This window comes from Pelodiscus sinensis, chromosome 3 (genome assembly GCF_052426305.1).
Source record: "Pelodiscus sinensis isolate ZL-2025 chromosome 3, ASM5242630v1, whole genome shotgun sequence".
Classification (NCBI taxonomy): Eukaryota; Metazoa; Chordata; order Testudines; family Trionychidae; genus Pelodiscus; species Pelodiscus sinensis.
In genome coordinates this window covers 133,254,801-133,273,239 of record NC_143054.1, presented here as the reverse complement: position 1 = coordinate 133,273,239, position 18,439 = coordinate 133,254,801, and the positions used below count along the sequence as shown (strand labels likewise).

The 18,439-nt window shown below is 41.5% G+C and overlaps 1 protein-coding gene across 3 annotated transcripts in view; it reads left to right on the top strand.

Moving 5' to 3' along the window:
• PLD5 (phospholipase D family member 5) overlaps window positions 1–18,439 on the top strand; it is a 241,316-nt gene that overhangs the window by 74,885 nt on the left and 147,992 nt on the right. The gene's annotated exons all lie outside the window — the stretch shown is intronic.

Here is an 18,439-nt window from a genome sequence, read left to right as displayed (position 1 = left end):
GTAAGAGGTAACAAACAAAACTTCTCTTTTGGGGTGGGTGAGAATATTGAATGATGTGTTTCTGTAATGATGCTTAATAAAAAAGACAAAAGTACAACAGGGGTGGAGAAAATACTCTTTTCTCTGTAGCATTAAGTTTGGTTTGTTAACTCTGACAAAATAAAGCACAATAAGAACTCTTGCAGCTTACTCTTTCCCTCTCGTGTACACGCAGAATGAACATTAAAAAACCACAGGGCTGTTCTGAAATAGATTATTCCCTTTGGTCATCACTGGCACTTTGCAGTTGGCCGTTGGCATTATTGTCAGTTTCTCATAATTCTCTAGTGCACCAGTGTGCATTATTTTGGATGTAATTATTTTAAAGTTGATTCTCTTGGAGACTGTTCTGAAAATTAAATTTTATGCCGTGAAGATATGACTCTTGGCTTTTGAAAGTTAGTGCATTGGCCATAAAGTTCAGAGAACATGAAGTGAGATGGTTCACACATCTGGTAGATCTGCTTATCCCGCCTACTCTAGACACTTTTGAGCAAGCATGACAAAGATTTTGCAGCACTGTTATCTTCAGTGTAACCCATTGCTGTTCATTACACCCACACCACGTGCATAGGATTTGGGGGAGGGCAAATGAGAGGGTTTTTTGTCGTACTCTGAGCACAACTGACTCATGTAACTAGAGCAAGTGTGGTTTAGGGGGTGGTGGCTGTGATATCTTCAGATCTAACTCAGGCTTCTGCTAAAAAAAGTGCAGCCCAGCTGCAGATTCCTTTCAATCCCAGTAATTAGAGTAGATAACTCTTGAATCCTTCCACTGGCTCCCTATTTTCCAGCCCATCCATTTCATGCTTCTTGTTCTCACCATCAAGGCCCTTCACAACTGTTGCCCTTGATGCCACTATTTTCAAGTCATAGTCATCCGCAGCTGTCTCCAGTCCTCCTTCCACAGCTCATTTTACATGTGGAATGCCCTTGTGGTTCCTAAAAACATTACTTTCCTCTCCTCAAAGAACCACTTGTAACATGATGTCTGCAGAAGTTAGACTGACAATGGCTAGCTACAGAGCCAGGCAGGGATAATTAATATATGTATTTTGAAAATAGGTAAAGAAAACGTATTTTATCCTTTATAGCTAGATCTGCCTTTCTTTGCTGTCTTGGTGGTGAGATCAATGAGTCAAAGCCTTACTGGACACACCTGCCACAGACTAGTAGCTACCATAATATAAATAATAACTGAATTATTACTTAGATTCTGTTTTCACAGTTTTTCACTGCAAACAATGAGAGCTAAAATGTACTTTTGGTGGTGGCACTTATCTCATTTTGAGAACATTAAACATCTGTGTACAGGCAGTCCCCGACTTACGCGGATCCGACTTACGTCGGATCCGCACTTACGAACGGGGCTTTCTCGCCCCGGAAGTCGGGGCGAGAAAGCCCCGTTGGTAAGCTGCTCCGGTGCCCCTGGTCTGCTGGAGACCATCCCCAGCAGACCACAGGCTCCCGGACTGAAGCCGCAGCCACGGCGGGGTCCCTCGCCTCTGAGGCTTTGCCAGAGCAAAGCCTCAGAGGCTCTGCTCCCCGTGTCCCTGGTCTGCTGGGGAGGGGGGGGGCAGCTAGTGTGCTCCCCCCCCCAGCAGACCAGGCTTTTGTTTTGGACTCTGGGGCAGAGCAGATGGGGCGCTGCCGATTGGTCCTGCAGCGCCAGCTCTGGGCACTACTGGACCAACCCGGCAGCACCCCAGCTGCTCTGCCCCAGGTCCTGATTCAGCCGCTGCTGGTCAGTTTCAGCAGCGGCTGAATCAGGACGCCTGGGGCAGAGCAGATGGGGTGCTGCTAGGTTGGTCCAGTAGCACGCAGGAGCGGCGCTACTGGAGCAACCCATCAGCACCCCAGCTGCTCTGCCCCTGGCGTTCCCAAGTCAGCTTCTGCTGAAACTGACCAGCGCTGACTACAGGAAGCCCCAGGCAGAGTTGCTCTGCCCCGGGCTTCCTGGAATCAGCTGCTGATCAGTTTCAGCAGCAGCTGACTTGGGGACGCCTGGGGTTCTTAAGTTGATTCTGTATGTAAGTCAGAACTGGCGGTCAGTTTCAGCAGTGTCTGAATCTGGACGCCAGTTCCGACTTACATACAGATTCAACTTAAGAACAAACCTACAGTCCCTATCTTGTATGTAACTCGGGGACTGCCTGTACTATTGTGTTAGTTTCTGTTCAGAGGGCCAAAATCTAATCTTTTCTGAAATAAATCAAGTTTAAACCCATTGACTCCTGTTATGTTTAAAGTGAATGGGATTTCACTGCAATTACAGTGATGGAACTGAAATTAGACTTATTACTGTATGATCTAACTGCATGTTCTAACTGCTAACATTTGGTCCAGAAAACACACCAATACGGTCTGCATAATTTACCCAAGGTATTTCTAATAGGATCTGTCATGATAGTATATAAGTGCTGACCACTTGCTAACATGGAATGTGATCCACTCCTCTTAGGTGTGATGAAATTAGGCTCTCTTATGTATTTAACATATTGTAGATTTAACTAATATGGCGCAAGATCAATTGCTGGTCTGTGGTAGATCATTAATATGTTGGATTAAGCCCTATAAATAAGCAAGGCGAGAATGATAGAATTCTTATATTTCAGTTCTGAGTACTTTTGCTGACATTCCGGAGCTGCAGTTTATATATGCAGGATGTACTGATGCAGATGGGTGAAAAATCCAAAGTTCCCTTTTCTAAAAGGAATTACTGTGTAATGTAGGATTGTGTATGTTCTTTGACGCAAGTTTCTTTAGGCTTCTTGGACCATTTAAATTGATATTGTGTATGGGATGTGCTGCTCCTGCTCAGAAAAAAAATCTCAATGTTTTGTCTCAAATCTCTTGAAAGTCATCTTCAACTCTGAGATTTTTAGCCTAATTTTTTTTCTTCTCGCTCTCTCTCTCTCTCTCCCTCCCTCCCTCTCTCAAAAAAACAAAAACATAACCCACTACATATGCCAAAAATTAGCAGAGTGAAAACAAAGATTTTTCCCAGTTTTTCTTGATGTTCATCCCCCTTTTATAGACACTGAGAGGGAGCAGAATATTAACAGCCCCACTTACAAATGTTATATACCACTTATAAATAAGACTCATCTCTGAGCCTCAGCTCTCTTCTGCAAAAAGCATTTCACTGTATCCTAAATAACATTGCTATTTGTGAATACAGATCCTCTATATAGGATGCTTCCTTCAATATCAGTCGCGTCTTTCATTAATCATTTCATTTTTATTGTGCAAAGACATTTGATTGAGTATCTCATACAAATCATCTTAGCCTTCACTGCTTCTTGGAGTCTGTGTAACAAGAATATGTCAAGAGAGTGATGCTGTTATTTAGTAATAGAAATGTAGCTGTGTTAGTCTGGTGTAGCTGAAGCAAAATGCAGGACTATGTAGGACTAAAGTGCTACATAGTCCTGCATTTTGCTTCATGCTGTTATTTGGTATTTTTAAAGGAATACAGAACAGATTTTGCTCCGCATAATAAAAGGTGATAAAATAACCTTTTTTGAACAAATTGTGAAATATATATACGAGAATAATATTATTTGCATTCTTTCAGCGGTCATCTATGCATGGCTGAAAGTGATGTCATTTGTTATCCTAACTAGGGTCAAATTGTTAGGGACTGTAAGCCATTTTTCATTCTAATGGTTTAGCAATTGGAAAAGGCTTATTGTGTGATATTTAAATAATATATTTAATTTTAAAATACTTAATTTATTTGTTCCTTAATTTCCATTCCTCTAAAATGGTCCATGGCCCATTTCTCAAGCCTCTGGATGTATTGTGAAACCCCCCAGTTAATTAAAAAATACAAATATCCCAAGTAACAATTAAGAGAAAACAGACGCTTGGCTAAATTAATTATGAACCAGGATCATAAAGAAATAAAATGGAAAATGCCATCTCCAACCAACTCCAAAATAGCCCTTTTCATCCACATGGCACTGTTAATTATGAAAGCAAGCCTATCTGTTTTGCTAAGTGCAGCATTCTGAGGGCTGTAAGAGAATAAGCACTTCTTACTTACTTATTGTTACTCATTTACTTGTTGGGCCAATCCTAGAGATGCTGAGAGCTTTACCTTCCACTGAAGTCAGTAGAAACCAGCATGGAAAGTCATTTTTAGGCAAAGGCCCAATGAACGCATAGTTCCCACACCATGCTCAGAGGAGCAATAAAGTGAATTGTTAACAGAAGGGTGGCAGCTGAACTCAATTGATGGATAAAACTCTATTAAAGCAGGTGTAAGATATTCTTTTCCAATCTCTTCCATGGATTCCCACACTGGCACAGATCCACTCTTTATAACTAAACTGATTATTTTCAGTTTGTTTGGACAGGATCCTGAGAGGTGCTGAATGCCTGCAGTGTCTGTTGACTTCAGGGTAAGATTTCAGAACCTCTAGGATTTGACTGGCCCAATGAGCAATACTTGAGCACTTTCAGGATGCCTTGCTTAGAAACACAGATATTGCTGTCATTTTAAATAATTTGCATGGAAACTAATAACCCACATTTGCACTTTGGAAGTGAAATATAAAGTCCATTAACAAAATCGGTCATATCACATTAGAAAGTTGGTGTAGTCTGCCTGGTTTTGGTTACAAGTTTTTCTCCAGGGACATATATAGGAATATTGTTGAGAGGCATTGATAGATGAGGTTAGTTAAGAGGAGATGCTTAGCAGTCTGGGAACTCTGCCTAACTTGCTGTGGATCCATTACGCAGTGCATCTATAAGATTAAAGAGTACTATCATCAAATTACAATAATCTAATGTCAGAACCATTATTAATAAATCTTGGATAGTTTGTGATGTGCTATTAGCCAAGACATTATTGCCTTTACTGAAACTGGCTGGTAATTCTACAGTAAAATTATCCTGGTGAAGAACAAAGGCAAATCATAATAGCAAAATGTGTTCTTTGTGTCTCAGCTGTCTAAATTGAGGTGTCACAGGAAATCTCAATCCGTTCCCTATAGCATCATAGGTTAAATCTGACTCATCTCCTCCTCCTGGTGACAGAGGTTGCTGAAGCTTCTGCAGAGCCTGTGGCATCTTTGTCTCCAGATTTCCAGTGGTTTATCTATAGTGGCAAGAACAGTTGGCTGAGTGCTCCTTCCAGGCACCTTTGGAAGCTGGAAATCGAGCAGCATGGAAGAGGAATGGAGAGGATAATAAGCTATATGGAGCCTTTGCCTGTGTGTCTAAGGGCACACTTGGCTGATGTTGTGGTGACATTTTTAAAGTGTATGTATTGAGATCTTGCCTGTGTGTGAGATGGGTGGAGACCTGTGGGCTTTTTAGGGGTTTTCCTGTATGTGTGTGTTTTGAAGGGAATTTGCTTCTGTGGTTGTGCATAGGCCTGATGCTTTTTAGGGTATGTCTATGGAGCCCCTGGAAAGATGTTGCCCAGAGTGGCTATAACACAGACACGTTACCTTTGCTTGAGTTTCTGCACTAAAATAGCAGTCTGGCTGCCATGTCATGGGTAGTGGTTCAGGCCAGACAACCAAGTATGAACCTAGAATTAAATGTGAACTACCAGCCATGCTGCTACAGCTACCCTGCTATGGTGTTTTAAGGTTCCTAGTTTGCATTCATGTAGTAACCTTTTAGTTCACAACTGCAGCATCCAGAGGGGGAAGTTACAGCACAGCATTCTGGTGTACACTGCTATTTACAGCCATGTAGTACAAACTGCAGGGCAGTGTAGACAGAGCCTAAAAAGGAGGAGGTAGCCTCCTGGCATTTCTCACTCTGAAATGTAATGGGACCATCACTATATGAGGATTTAGATATCCTTTAGAATGTGTCCTTGCACATGTGTCTGTGGATGCATGGAGTTTTTGTTGGGATGCTACTAGACTCTAGGCTTCAGTTATATTCTGAGGCAAAGAGTTTCACAGCTAAAATTCTCTCTCCTCTCTCTCGTGAGGGAGATCTTCTCTAACACTACATGAATTCTACCAATTTTGTGGATTTTTTTTTATTAATTGGTTTTAATTTTAACACACAAAATGTGACAGGCATAATCACAGACTAAACAGAGCAGGATGTTCATGATTTTGAAAATATGCCTGTTAAAGAGCAGCTCAAGATTTCTGTTTACAATACACTTAAGCCAAGCAGCATAAAAATGCCTTCTCTCATTTTGGGGGATGAGTTGTAGAAATCCTTGTTTTTAAGATTACCCTCGTGGCCTGTCATCATCTTTATTTTTCAGCAGTAACAGAAAGAGAATCCTGTGGCCTTGCAGGGTACCTCCAGCAACCTGGTCATTATCCTGAGCCCCCATTGTAGTTAAAGGGAGTTGAGGATGTTTAGCACCTCAATGGAGGTGATTTAGAAGACACAAAGTTTGACTAGGTATCCCCCTCATCCCCTATTTATTTAGAAACTGGACCTTTAATAACTCCATTCATCTGAAAAAGTGGGTTGTGCCCACAAAAGCTCATGATACCATCTACGTATTTTGTTAGTCTTTAAGGTGCTGCAAGATTATTTGTTGTTTAAGTTTTTCCAGGTATCCAGTAGACAGAACTGTGTTGCCCAAGTGATCAGTTTTAGCTGGTCTGGGGTTACAGATGACTATTGAATGTGGAGATAATTAAATGTTGTTTCCTTTATTTTGTGAGTAAAGGGAAACAGCTATACTTAGCCTGTCCTGATCTCGTGAAGCAGGGGTTTTCGAACCGGAGTCCAGTGAAGACAGACAGAGAGTGGGGGCAGATGTTTGTCTGGTGGTGCGGGCTCTGGGGAAGGGTCACAGGCACCATTTGACCCATCCCTTTCCACTGTTCAAAGGCTGCACTGATTAGGTTTATTTGATAGACTTTCGTTTTGGTAAGTGATCTCTAGAGCCAAAATCACTGATAATCAGATACAACTGTTGAGCCTTAGCCTTGCTGTTGAGACAGTGTTTCTGTGGAAGAGACAGCCTAGCCTGCACTAGGAGTGAGGTTCCCCACTTGCTGCTGAAATCGCTGACAGCGGGGTGGAACATCAAGAGTCTGACTCGTCTAGGCAGGTGGCAGCAGTAAATGATGGCACAGGGCCACTGACAGTGCAGCAGGCAATGGCATGATAAATGGAGCAAGCAATGAATGGTGGCATGACAAATGATGGCAGCTGAGTGAATGCTGGTACAGCGGAGGCAGCATGAAGTGGCACAGAGTGAACCGGGGCAAGCGTGAGCCAGTCGCAGCAGCAAAGGCATTGTTCAATGTTCCTTTGCTCTCCCCACCCTGGATGGCAGATGAACTCACGTGAACGCACCTGTGAGCTCTGTGTCTTCACTGACCAAGGACAGCAGCTGTGAGTGGAGTGTTAAAAGGCCATTTGTTTCTTGGACTTTAACACCGTAAGGGGAGAAACAGAAGGAAAGGACATTGCCCAGTGTACTCTGAGATGGGAGATTTGCTCATGGTCAGATATGCTCAGGACATAGTTGTGGTGTGTTCCCAAATTAATGCAAAGCTACTTTCCCTTTGTTTATTAAGTTTTTCTCTGCTATGCACAGACTCTGTGTGTGAGAGTTGGGAAGCACTGCTCCATGGAGGCACCCAACGGTGAAGTTTAATTTATCCAGATTACAGGTGGGGGCTTGAGTCAGTTGTGTGTTATATTGTTAGACTCACCTTGAGAAAGCAGGTCCCTATCTCTTTGTAGAGCAACCTTTTCATTGTATGTGATTCTTTTCATCCTTGTTTTGTGGCCAGTGACCCACTTGTCTAGATTAAACTTTCTAGATCAATCTTCAGTATTGTTCTCTAAGGAAATGGCATTAGTTGCTGTTAAAATTTCCATGAGAATCTTTGAATTTTTGCTCTGCTCCTTTTTTTTTTTGACTATTCAACCAAGGCATATTCTTAACCTATGATTCTAGGCACCATCTGTGCCAATGACACCATTTATTTTTAATCACTTCTCCACCCTCAGAGCAATGAATCAAAGAGGTACATATAATCATTTAGATTTAGCCTTGTTTATTGCTCATGTAATGAGCTCTGAATTAAATGTAGGGCTAGGCTCTGTCGAATCACATAATGCTTTCTTACAGTCCCCCTTGGGCAGTGTGCTAGTGTACTAAACAGAGCTGGATGAAAGTAATCACAGACCCTAGCACCATGATAACACAGTGCCTCCTGTGTCTCTGGCTCATTCATCACTTGGAGGGCAGTGCTAGAGGGCTGCCTTCCGAAGGAGTCGAAACAGTGTTATGGAGTACACTTATGTAGCACCAAACAATACCGTTGCCAAAGTCAGGATTAGCAATCCTCTGATCAGTAATGTGCACAGACATCTTGCACATTGGCTCTGCTGCAGTGCTATTTAATGGCATACGCAGAGGTGTTGTTTGCATCACAAATTGGTCAGAGTTGAATAAAGCTCAACCATGTTCATCACTGCAGGCATCCTCCACTCCACTCCTATTCCATAGCTACCAATTCTGAGCAACACATTTGTCGCAGGGAGTTTCCCAGACTGGTGGGAAAGCAACATGCCAATCCAAGTTTCCCACTGGACACAGACACTTTGGGTACGTCTAAACTACATGCCTCCGTCAATGGAGGCATGTAGATTAGCCAGATCGGCAGAGGGAAATGAAGCCGCGATTAAAATAATCGCGGCTTCATTTAAATTTAAATGGCTGCCCCGCTCTGCTGATCAGCTGTTTGTCGGCAGATCGGGGCAGTCTGGATGCGCCGCGCCGACAAAGAAGCCTTTATTGATCGGCGCATCGCGGCTTCATTTCCCTCTGCCGATCTGGCTAATCTACATGCCTCCATCGACGGAGGCATGTAGTTTAGACACACCCTTTAAGTCACTCCAGAGCATGACTTACTTTTGAGGCATCTTCTTGGTCTCAAATACCAGATCGGAATCAGCAGCCCTAAGGGTTTGACCTGTCATGTTATCTCTGGACTTTGCTGAACCAGTTCTGAACTAGACAACTTCTACACGGGGAATCTGTGTGATGACCCACTTTGTCAATGCGGTATCTGTCAGTCAGCGGCACATGTTGTCCATGAATGTCAATTAACCAGACTTCATGGGGGCTTAGGGCCCTTCAGTCTGCTGATGAATCTGCTGTTGGGTGACTTGGCAAGCACTACAAATGCAAGAATACAAATCTACCCCATGATCAGCAGCAGAATTCCTCTCTCCACTGGAGAGCAGGAATGGTGGCAGGAGGACTTCTGTGGCTGATGGGATGAACCCTGGAAGAGACATCTGCTTGATTGGGTGAGCTGGATCCACTGCATTGGGACATGGACTCAGAGTCTCAGAGATGACACTACGTTGAGATGCATGAGGCAGTTAGCCCCTCTCAGAGGTGTTAGTTCAGGCTATCTGCAGGTATTTCTCCTTCAGTTACCTCCAAGTCACATTTTCAAGCTTTTCTTTGCAGCTATGAGCACTAGGAAATTTCTTTTCTCTTTTTAAATTAAAGTGTGGATTCTGATGTAATTGCCTGACACCAGGTGCCAGGGTCGTAAGCATTAAAGACAAGCAGAAAGTACTTGGGAAAGAAAAATCAAGTGCAAGCTAGGGAATAATTGTCTAGGCAGTAATGCTTCTGCAAACGACCTGGGGATTATAGAGGATCATAAATTAAATGCGTCAATAATGTGATGCAACTGCAAAAAAAAGCGAATGCTCTGGGGAGTATTAATGAAAGTGGGGGTATGTATGACATGAGATGCAATTATCCTACCCTGCTGCTTCCTGGTGGGGCCTCAGCTAGAGTACTGTGTCCATTTTAAGAAAGATAGGTACAAACTGGAGAGAGACTAGAGGGGAGCAACAAAAATGATAAAAAGTTTAGAGAACCTGAATGTTGAGGGAAAGTTAAATAAACTGAGTATGTTTCATCTTGAGAAAAGAAAACTGAAGGAGGACCCGATGAGCATTTTAAACTAATACTTTAATCAGTTAAAGATAAATTTAGTTCCAACATTTAACCATGCCCTACCACTATTGATCCCAGCTTGTCTGTGGAGAAAAATTTAGAGGTTTTGGTCCACTTCATTACCAAAATTGTTGTTTTTCCCATTTCACTTGGAGCCATTTTTTGACCCAAATGAAATTTCTTGTTTTCCTAACTTCAAAAATATATTGGTGTTTGCTAGCTAGAATTCTCTGTCTGACAAGTGCCTTTTTTTCCCTGCCTTATGATATGTGCTTTTCTGAGAAGCTTGGAGTGGCAGAACTTGTCTTTATGACATCACATTTGATTAGTGTAAAAGTAGATTTCGTTCTGCGCATAGTACTGAAATGGTCCTTCACAGGGCCATTAGTGATTTACCTGGCCTCCAAGAAGAAGGAGAGAACTTACCAGGCCTCTGAGGCTGGCAATGTGATGGATGTTAAAGGGCACTAGCTTGGACTTCTAGGGAAAAGAGCAAGATTTCTTTAACCTTTACAACTTTCAGGATGAATATGCTCTATTCATGCAGAGGCACAGATGATTTATGGATCTCCTCTTGTCAGTTTGAGTAGACTCTGACAAGAATGTAGATAAGGTCATTTATCATGTAGCTCATCTATCTTGACTGATCACTCTGCATCATTCTTTATACTCACTGCTTGGAACTACTCTTCAGTATTAGTCACTGGGTGCATATCTCTTGCTATTTGAGTTGAGACAGTGTCTAAAATGATAGGTTTGTTTTTACTGTTTGAGTACTGGAGAAAAATATGTGGAAAAATAATAGCTAAGAGATACAAAGCATGCACAAATACTTGCCAAAACTTTAAATGTAATAATACCTTAATCAGAATGCATTATCTATGAGTATGAACACTTTTAAAAATTTTGAAGACTCTTCTTATATAAATGTTTTTCTTCCAAAATCATCAGTATTGTGTGTATATACAGTAAACTCTGCCTTTTATGTGATCCCTCAAACAAATGAAAAAAATCAGTGAAGACAAGAAGCTAACACTTAGGATGCTAGCTTGAGACTTGGAAGACTCAGATTCAAGTCCCTGCTTGGCCAAAGATTCTCTGTGTGACATTGGAATAAAGTATCCAGTCCTTGCATCGACAAGTCAAGATAAATATTGATCTACTGCAAAAGGGTTTAGAGAAGAGCTACAAGAAGGGTTAAAGGAGTAGAAAAATGTGTCTAGCATTATCTAAGCTCTTTGAGTCTATCTGGTTAACTTTAACTAGGAGAAAGTTAAGGGGTAACTTAATTACAGTCTATTAGGTACCTGCATGGGGAGTGAAAACTTGATAATGGGCTCTTCATTCTCGCAGACAAAGCTGTATCCTGATAACATGGCTAGAGTTTGAAGCTAGACAAATTCAGACTAGAAATGAGGCATGGATTTTTAACAAGGAGGATAATTAAGCAGTGGAACAGTTTACCAGGAGATGTGTGTGGTGGGGTGTGGTCTCAGAAGACCTCATGGGGGGGCTTCCTGGAGTGCTGATAAGGCCACTACCACTCTCCTTCCTGCTCTCTGGGGCTTCTCTCTGCTGAGCCAGCTTGCTGGTCTCCCCCAACCAAGACACCATGCTGAGATCGCTACCTCCTCCTCCCCTGAGAATCAGTACAGACACTGAAACCCTTGAGGTCCAACGAAAATGCAATTTTGGACCAGACTTCCTGGGATAACACCCCCCAGATGGGATCAGAACCCCAAATAAATGATTTAGGTAAGCCTCCTTTAACAATGGAAGGGGGAATGTACACACTGGTTGCTCCCCCAGGTAACAATTATTTACACTGGGCTTGATAGTAAATGAAAGTGGTTTTATTAAGTACAAAGACTAGGATTTAAGTGGTAATAAGTGAGAACAGGCAGAACAAAGTAGATTACAAACTTAAAATAATGGAAAACGCTTAGTTAATTCCAACAGTAAAACCTCAGTACAAACTCACCCTAAAACTGTTCCTTTCCCAGCTAAGCATTCAAACCAGGGAAGTCTCCTTTTCCTTGGGGTCTCTGGTTCATTCCCTTAGGTGTGCCATGCCAGCCAAAGACAAAGACCTGTTAGTTTCCCATTGTTTTAAAGATTCCCACTTTTGGATGAGAAGTTACCTGGCCAGTCCCTACCAGTTAGGAAGGTCATGTGACTTCCTAAGACCAACTACTGCTAAGACTTAAGGACAAAAGGCTATTTATATATGATTGCCCAGACACTGAAGCATCCCAGCATTGGAAACACTCTTGATGGCTTTCCTTTGCACATTTAAAACCATAAACCATTCCATACTCTATATATCTAATACTACACATAAGAATGATACATACATCATAATAAGATAAAGGGAACCCGCAGATTACGATGAGATTGATATGTTACATGAGAGAGTTTGTCCAAAGCACCTTTAAGTTGGGCATAGCTGTGTCTACAAGTCCATTTCATAAAGCATGGGGGGTGTACCATCACAATGTGGTCAGTTCTTCATCACTGGAAATCTTTCTATCACTGTTAGATTTATTTTTTCCCTTTAGGATATAGTCTAGTTCAAACAAGAATTATAGACTCTGAAAAAGTGTTGCTGTCCATTTACTTAGGGAATGCTGGCTGCGAGAGAGCCTACAGCCTGGGTGGGGAGTGGTAGCTGCCTGCTCCCTCCCCAGGCTCAGCATTTGGGGGTAGGAGCCCACTTTGAGCTTGCCAAGGTGCGGGGGAATGGAGGGGCTCTGACTTGCACAGCCATTATTTTGGAAGCCAAGCCCGGCACACTCTCAGGCAGTTGCTGTGGCACATCAGACAAAGTACAGGAGTGGCTCTGTTCTGCTCCCTGCCCAGCTGTGGCTATCTGGGAGAACAGCTGAAAGTCTTGGGGGAGGAGCTGGGAGAGTGGAAGGACAGACCTTCCCCAGATAATCTGGGATGGGGAGGGGATAAGGAGAGCATGAGGCCCTGGAGCTGGGGGTGGGGTGGAGACCCATGCAGTGGTTGCATGGGGAGGTCACATGTTCTCTCCTTCAGCTGCCAGTATGTGGGAAGCAACAGTTATATCACTCTCCCTGCAATGGCCTGAGTTTGATTCATTGATTCTCCCTTCCTCTAAATTATTAATGGCATCTAAATCAACATAGACTTGTTTTATTTAACCCCTAATTGTATTAAAAGCCTCGTTATAGATGTTGGCTTCTGTAGCGATCAGCCTTCTCAGGGGCCTCTATGTTAGCACTCTTAGGGCATGTTGGAGAATTTCTATAATATTGTGTTTCTGTAACTTGAGTGTGGCATATATCTTTTGGGAATAGATGCACGGAGAGTACATTATTCCTTTCATTTGTGGATTTTTATTGCCATCTTTAGCTACAGTACATCTGCTGAATCAGCAGTGCTGCTTCCAAATACCTGCTGTCAGAGCTTTCTACATTTGATATTTTTTCCCTGATTGTTTTACAATATATCTTGTTTGGTCTCTGCACGAAGGATGTTATATTTAAGGAACTGCTGGAGTATATAAATGTTAGCAGAGTATAGTGGTCCCTTTGATCTGAGATGGGGTGGGAATTTCTTATTGCAAAGTTCCTCTGTTAGGATATGTCTACACTCGCAGCCTCTTTTGAGAGAGGTATGCAAATGAAGACATTCAAAATTGCGAATGAAGCCGGGCTTTAAATATCCCATGCTTCATTTGCATATTGACGTTATAGCACTATTTCGAAATAACAGATGCTGTTGAGATGCGTTTATTTCAAGAGAGAACCCTTCTCTCGGAATAATTGGTAAACATTCGTATTTCCCTTCACACTTCTGCTACCATTCCAGAGGACATGCTTCCATGCTAATGACACTTTAAAAAAAATAATTTAATTTAATTTGAGACTCAACTGCTCATGTCAAAATTTTGTGTCTTCTGCTCCATTTTACCTGCATTCTGCCATATATTTCATGTTACAGCAGTCTAGGATAATGACCCAGCAAATATTTGTTCATTTTAAGAACTGCAGATTTGAAAAAAATGCAAAGAAGTTACGACACCCAACCCAAGGTTTAATCTGTAGTGCCTTCCAAAATATGAGAGGGAAGAGATGTAGAGCATGCTTCTAGAAGTATGAAAAGAGCAATACTCCAATCCGGAAATTATAGAATTTAAACCACCAAAAAATAAATTTAACCTTTTGCTGGTTGCATCGAACTCAGATGATGAAAATGAACATGTCTCAGTCTGCTCTGCTTTGGATTGTTATTGAGCAGAACCCCTCCTCTTCTAGAATGATGGTTGAATATGGAGGGACATCTGATTCTTTAGTGCATCATTAGCATGTAAGTATCTTGAGACATTGGCTACAATCGTGCCATGTGAATACCGGTTCTCACTTTCAGAAACAGACAGTATTATCTCCTGCAAATGTAAACAAACTTGTTTGTCTGAGTGGTTGGCTGAACAAGAAGTAAGACTACATGGACTTGTAGGCTCTAAAGTTTTACATTGCTTTATTTTTGAATGCAAGTTTTTAAACATAATTCTACATTTGTAAAGTACTTGTATTAGGTGAATTGAAAAGCACTTTTTCTTTTATTTGCACAATGCAAATATTTTTAATTAAAATAAAGTGAGCGCTGTATACTTTGTAGCCTGTGTTGTAATTAAAACCAATATATTTGAAAATGTAGAAAACATTCAAAAATATTTAGTGTTGTATTATTGTTTAACAGTACAATTAATCATGCAATTAATCACAAATAATTATAATTTGTAATCACCTGACAGCCCTATTTATAAATAAGTCAGTGAATTTTTTTAAAACTTAAATTTTAATTTGGCTCAAAATACAGAATTTCCAAAAAGAAAACTAAGATCAATAGACACGGACTTTTTAAAAAATCCCAATTGAAACAATGCTCAGACATCACTGTTAGGTGCATTATGTGCCTCTAGATCGGGGTGGGGACCTAAGGCCCTGGGTTACCTGGATCTGACCCCAGAGGCTTAGGGCCTCCATAGTATTGGGGAGCCCATGCTGACACTCCAGTTCCCCCATCATCTCCCCGCAGTTCTTGTCCTTTGACTGATTTTTCTGTGGGTCAGTAGCCCCCCACCCAAAAAAGGTTCCCCTCCCTGCTCTAGATAGACAGAAACAAACAAGCTCGAACTCTATGTTAATGGCCCAGAGGATCAAAGATGACCAAAAAGTGACTGACTAAAAGTGAAACGGGAAATGACAAAAACTAAAAAAAAATACCTTTAATAATATAAACATATATTTCTGTACCCTGATAGTGTACCTAGAGTGTGGATGCTTTAAGCAGACAAACAAGTCAAATATTCAGTGGTTAATAAACATATCCCAAGGAACTTAAATGACAATATCAAGGCTAACAAGAGAATGAAATAAGTGTTTTATTGTTAGCACTTTGTTTGCATTTGATTTAATAAGTAACTCATAGATTAAATGTAATGAACAAAATTTCTCCATTTTGTATCTTTTCCAGTTGACGCCTTTTTAATCCTTGTTGCCTCCTCTTTCTTGGTTTCATTAAATCCCATAGTATAATCAGGAGAATTGAGCATAAAAATATGTCCCACGGAGATTTCACTCTAAGTAGCCATTTGGGACTTTGCCAGAATATACTCAGATTTCTCAGTGTCCATTCTAATCCTGCCATTGTGGTTTTTATACTCACCTTTCAGTATAATATCTGAGCACCTATCATTGCAAGGGAGTGTGGCATCTGTGGAAGATGAATTATTAGATCATTGTCTCTAAAATCAGGCATGGAAACAGCCTTTTCACCACCAAATACAGAGGTCCCCTTTAGAACAGGGATGCAAGTGGCTTCTTTTTTGCAGTGTGGTTTTCTTGATTTTTGTGTTTGTTTATTTTCTGGAACCATGTGTGTCATTACCATTACAGGAGAGCCAAGAAACAATAAATCTTTATTTACTGATTCCAGTCCCATGATATGGCATGAGGATTACAACAACAACAACAACAACAAAAGGAAAAAATAATAATACTTCTCTTAAATAGCAAAGATCAAACTCTGCTGACTACATTAATCCAGTGGGTTTTTTTGCTATGAAAACTTCCTTCCCCTCTTCAGCCTCCTATTTTCTATGTTCCCTGGTCCAAACAAAAGCATGCTCATACATCTAGGAACAAGGAAAGTATGTCACATTTACATGATGGGGGACATTCTGGAAAGCAGTAACTCTGAAAAGAATGTAAGGGTTAGAAATATTTATAATGGGAATACAAAGCTGGAGATGTGATGTGTCTGTATTGATGCTGGTTCAGTACAGCTGTACACCTAAGTCTGTAACCAGCGGGACTTTGTGTAAATTTGAGGGATTTCTGAGAGATATTATATTAGCTGTAATTTGTTATAGGCAGACATCTAACCTTTGGGAATCATTATTTCCTTGAATCTATCCAACTCCTTGTTTCATCCTTTCATCCACCCCTTCCAAATTTAACCACCAATGCCAAAAAAACAAAACAAAAAAAAACCCAACCTCTGAACCCTGCTCAGATTTATATAGAACCCTGTGTACATGCCCTAACTCATTAATTCCAGCCCTTCACCTGTTTTGGGGAATTGCAGCAGGGATGCAAGGTTTAACAACCCTCTCTAACTCACATTCCCAGCACCTGAGGCAGATTTGGCTCTTACTCTGTGCCAGTTTTCTTTTTGCAAATAAGCCCAAGATTTCTCAGAAAGATGGAATCATGCTTGGATAAGTTGTACAAAGAATTATTTGCGAAATGAGGCAAACACGTCCCTTGGGGCTTGTCTACACTACAGAGAAAATTGAAGCTGCAGCAGTCGATATTCCAAGGTTCGAAATAGCAGATCTAGTCAAGACACACTAATTTGAACTGAGAGGGCGCGCCGCGCCTGTTGGTACTGGTAGTCCTGCTCCTATGAGGAGTAAGGGAAGTCGATGGGAGAGTGTGATCCCATTGACCTACCACTATGCAGATGGTGCCAAAATGTGATTTTAGATACTTTGACTTCAGCTTCATAATTAATGTAGCTGGAGCTGTGTATCTTTAGTGTAGACTAGGCCTGGGTGTTTTTAGAAGTATTTCTGCTTATTGACCTTAATTATAACTTGGCCTGGATGTTCTAATGAAATGTTGGAAGGAGGTGAAGGAGTCTTTTGATAGGTCTCCTTTCCCTTTTCATTTATTTTCTTCCTTCCTTGATAGATTTATCTGCCCTGCTTCTCTTTCTCCCTCCCCACATTCCTTCTGTTTATGGATTTCTTAGCTCCAGCAGCATACGTGTATTTCACTTAGGATTTTCCATGAGGGCTTTTCTGGGTCATGTTTAATCAGTGGCTCTGTTAGGGGTATAAAATATGGCTTTTTAAAAGAATTCCCAGGATGAATGAACAGCTCTTACACTTAGAGGGTAATGCCAATGCCAATGCCACTATTGGCAGTGGTGCAAATCTGGAATAGCATAGCTGAAATCTGTTTTCAGTTATACTGATGTAAATTGAATTGGCTCATTTCACTGTGGCTATGTCTAGACTACACCTGTCTGTCAACAGAGATGTAGATTAGGCACGTCGAAATTGCTAATGAAGCAGGGATTTAAATATCCTGCACTTCATTAGCATAAACATGGCCACCGCTTTTTTTTTTAAACGGAGGTTTTTCGCAAACAAACAAACCCCAGCAGTCTAGATGTGGATTTCTCGAAAATAAACCCTTTTTCAACAGAGCCTGTAAACCTCATTTTTTGAGGAATACAGGATCTGTCGAAAAAGGATTTATTTTCGACAGATCCGCGTCTAGACTGCCTTTTTTTACGAAAAAACTCCATTTCGGAAAAAAGCGATGGCCATGTTTTATGCTAATGAAGCATGGGGTATATAAATCTCTGCTTCATTAGCAATTTCGACGTGCCTAATCTACATCTCTCTGTCGACAGAGAGGTGTAGTCTAGACATAGCCTGTGTGTGTGTACAGGTATTACTGAGAGAAGAATGCATCTTATGATGGGTTATTAGGTAACTCTGCCTATGGGATGTCACTTTCGACTTGGACTTGGGGGTCATAGAACTTATGCTGTCACCCATCTAATAATGGTTCTTTGCCTGACTGCAGTTAGTGGATTGATCAATAGTTCAAGTTCAAGTGGAGTTCTCCCTGTCCCAGCCCAGGAGTGTGTGTGCAGGAGGGGAGGGGGGAAAGGAGAGGGGGAATGTGGAGTAGCTTTATTTTACCAATCCAAGGTGAGGAGGGGTAGCTGTCCCTCTGGTCTAAGCCTCTTGCTTCAACTCTGGGACTTAATTCATCGCTAGAGGCAGGATGGTCAAGAACAGATTATTCCTTTGAGGAAGAATAGTTAGTGAGAACTCCACCAAGGAAGGGTAGCTTTCTGCTCTGGCTGGGGCTCCATAGGAACTTTGTGAGGGACTCTTTCTGGGAGATGTGC